Here is a 4237-nt window from a genome sequence, read left to right as displayed (position 1 = left end):
CCCCCCCCCCCCCCTTTAAATTTGAGTGTTCGCGGAAAATTTGAATCCAGTCAATCGACACAATCTATTTTCATACTTTAAGTATGTTTAGTGTACCCAAAAGACGTATTTTGAAGACAACGGATCATAACATTAGCTCACCAAAATTATGACACAAGCGATCTTCCAGTTCAGATTTGTATTTGTTTTAACGTGTTGGATGCGATTACATGCCAGTCTTTCCTTTATTGGGGTCACTACCTCAGACCGATTGTTTGGAATCTTTCCTCTTAGATCCAATGTGCTACTATGGGCCACAGTTAGGGGGTTCTTATATTGGTTAATCGGGTGCAATCAAAGTACCTGGTAGTGGTGATACTGTAGCATGCAAAATAATGAAAGATTGTGCGAGCAATGTCTGAGGTAATGATGAAGGTACTGAACTTTTAAAACCATATTATTTGTTTTGTGTCTTTACCAGTGGCTAATTATGTACTGTCATGATCACAATTGCTACTCAGCTAATTGTTGTATCTTATGCATAGTGTGTGAGGAGGTGTTAAAGGGTCAGTTCACCCAAAGCAAGAACAAAAAAACATATTCTCTCCATTTTCCTAGTGGTTTCTACCGATGTGTACACGTGTAGTTTTAGTGAATTGACCCTTTTGCCCATTTCTTTGCTGGAGTGCTGATCCATTCCAAGCGTTCCCATTGACGATGTGGCCAATGAGTATTTGTACTGTATTGGGTGCTGATGTAAAAGCCAAGATCAATATCTGTGCCTCACTGGAAGGTTGTTAGGAGTTTGCTTTGCCCTTGACTTTGGTTTGGGTAATATCCATTTCATTTGAAGTATTAGGCACTAACACCATTTCAGTATGCCTTCCTGTTTGTTTTCATATATGGTATGGCTGGGCGATATAGAGAAAATCAAATATCAAGATATTCTTGACCAAATACCTCGATGTTGATATTGTGTGGTTGACTATTGGTGCTTTAACATATTGTTATTTACACAATGAGATTTTTGATAAATATTCTCCAGAAATGATTTAATGACTAAGTGGGTAAAGGTAAATAATAGAACAGCTAGAACAGTCTGGTAAAATAACATCGCTTTACTGATGATATCTAGTCTCATATCGCGATATCGATATATTGCCCAGCCCTAAAATATGGTATCTTTGTGTGTGTGGTTCGCTCCCATAACTTTAATCTGCAAATAAAACACCATATGATACAAACGCAGGAAGGTCCCATTTCTTGGTGTACAGTATATAGTCAATTTAAAGTTCCAACTTGGGTTAACATGTCAGCTCAGTTTTCCTTCCTTCTCCATAAAGTGTCATGGTTGCCGTAGCACAAATGAGTCAGAGGTGCTTTTCACAGGTTTTCATATTTAGGACTCAAACGGGTGAGGATCACTAGAATATGTCAATGGAAGTATGGCTGTGGCCCAGCTCCAACCACGTATCATGCACTTTTCAGTTCCACACCACTGTCAGTTATATTACAGGGCAGTTTTTGGGGGTTTTGTACAGTACGTCAATATGCAATAGAAGTTTGTACAGTACATTATTATGCAAAGTTATTGTTTATTTCTGGAGTCTGGCATGCTCAGATCTAGTGTGTATGTTGTGAAGTGTCCAGAGGTAATAGATGTTAATGGGCATGTGGTTTGTTTTTGACAATACTTGGGTCTGGCTTCATATTTACTGCAACCAGTTTTCAGGACTAACTGTGTAAGCTACATGTGTTGAAAGTGACTGTGTGTTGTAATAAAGTTCTCATTTTCCAATTGGTGTTGTCATGTTTGTTTCGGTGTCAATGTTGTTCACAGAACAGTATTTGGTCCAGTGTGGAACTGTTATCATGGCCATGATTAAGGACTCAAACATGTTTCTGTTTCCTAGAGTCACTTGATCATCAGCTTTGCTAATAGAACCGTGTTTATTTTGCCTTCCGCTATTGTGCAGCTCAGTGGTTCCCGAACTTTTTCAGCTCAAGACCCAAAAGACAAATTTGGTGTCTCCCCGGGACCCAAATTTACAAAAATACACCATGAATCATTGTACTATCTACATGTTTAAACTGGGGACAGAAGACGGATCAAACCATGAATTTAAATGTATATGAAGTATATTTATTCCATTATAAAAGTAAACAAAAACAGAAAAGGTCTCTATTCTCCTTTCTGTGTCTCACCCCTTTCTCAACACATTTTCTTATCCCCTCCTAGGATAAGAGAAGAGAGAGAGAGAGAAAAACCCCACAGCATCTGAGCTGAGCAGACCAGTGGAGCAAAAAAAAACGCTCATTCACATAAGATTGATATGCATTTCACTCTGCCAATTGGCGACCCAATAAAACGGGTCTGTGACCCATTTTGGGTCCCAACCCTAAGTTTGGGAAACATTGGTGTAGCTTAACCCTTAAATTGTCCTTGGGTCAAATTTGACCCACTTATTATTTTTTATTTTTTTGCAGCAAAAAATGGCCGTCAAAATAAGCGCTGGAAATGTCAACAACAATGAGTAACAAAAAAGTTGTAGAAAAGCGATAATGTTAAATGAAAGTGACCAAGCGTTTTTTTTTTCATGGTTGACGGGAAGACAACACCTGGTTATATAAAGAGGTAATATTTGGGCTCACATTTGTACAGGGTGCACTGGTGGTATGTTCCAGTAGATGGTGGTAATGTAAAGGGATTACACAGTCTTGTCTCTCCAATATCTTTACACAGCCTGTGTGTTGTTGATCAGATGTCTACAATTTAAATTCCACAGATCTGGGTCAGTAACACTTTATAACATCTTGACTTTTTTCTTTAAAAACATGTAAAATGTGGTTGAAAATGACTGACTTTTTAGGTGGGGTCAACTGTAAAAAGTTAGAATCAATGTAGCTTATAATTTATTTTGAATGTGCTCAGAAAAAAGTTAAAAGAAAGTCAACTGCTACAGTTATTTGACAACCTAACAAACTCCATCTGCTGAAGTGTTAAGGTCAAAAGATCTAGAATATGCATTATTTTTCCTTTACCCTTTATAAAGAAGTCCTACAGCCAAATATTAAAAGGTCGCTGGCATAAAATAACTATTATTGGGTCACTAGACTATTTAAATATAGCCACTTAAATAGAAAAAAGACCACATTATATTTGATTTATGCTGAATATAGTATCAATTGCAATGTCTTTATCGGTTTTCCAGCTTCCCAGTGCATAAGGATATCTGTTAATAATGTCAACTCTCTCAAAAGAGAAACGTTATGTCATTGGATATTATACTGTAGGTAAGAAAGGAAGCCACTGTTAATAAGACTGTACCTCGGCCTTTCCACCCCTACAGTAAGGTGACACATAAAAGATAGATGAAAAACATCCCGTGTCATTCTTGTGATGTCTTGTCCCTGTAACATTAAAATGTATTTTAGGAACATATTTCTTGTTCTTACCCAGCGTCTGTTTCTGAGACATTACAGACATCAGATCCATGATAGCAGGGTCTTGACTTGAATATTTCATTGACTGTCAGCCTAGCATCTGTTGACCTGCCTAACATGCAACATTCCCCTCTTACTGCAGACAGTCTGTCACTGTACATCAGCAAGTGAAGCGTGTCATTATCCGCCGCCTTTCCCTCCACTCCCCCTCCCCGTATTTCCTACAAATAAGCATCATCACAGCAAACTATACAGACACCGAGCGCTAATACAAGTCTGCCACCCCATCCCTTACATCGTTAACAGTGAAACCGTGTACCCTTTCCCCCATATTCACAACAGGGTTGTGAATTCAATGGGAGCATAGTTGAATCTGTATTAGGATACAGGTTAGTGGGTCTAGACCCCCCCCCCCCCCCCCCCCCCCCCCCCCTTCCCCCCGCTTCCGCTTGTCCTGGGAACACTACTCCAGCACAGTATAACAGAAAGAAGTTTTCAAGTGTACTAATGCTGTTTACGCCAAATGCCTACCCTAAGTGTTATGTAACTTAAAAATAGTTGCTACAGACAGTTTTTTCCTCTTCTCACGTAGAAGGAGTGACAGTTGATTATCCTTAACTAAATTTGTGTTATGGTTTCAGAGTGATGAAGCCACTTCAAAAATCATCTTGCCTATTGTGTATCTAATTGTGCTCTACTTAGATGTAAAATAGGCAGGATGTTTTCTTTCTATTATCTCAAATGGCTTGAAAAATAGTGCATAAAAAAAAGTTTGGGCTGTTTTTTTGGGTGGAGGATCAGATCTCATGCTTTA

Source organism: Etheostoma cragini, chromosome 13, assembly GCF_013103735.1.
Source record: "Etheostoma cragini isolate CJK2018 chromosome 13, CSU_Ecrag_1.0, whole genome shotgun sequence".
NCBI lineage: Eukaryota > Metazoa > Chordata > Actinopteri > Perciformes > Percidae > Etheostoma > Etheostoma cragini.
This window is presented reverse-complemented; position numbering follows the sequence as displayed.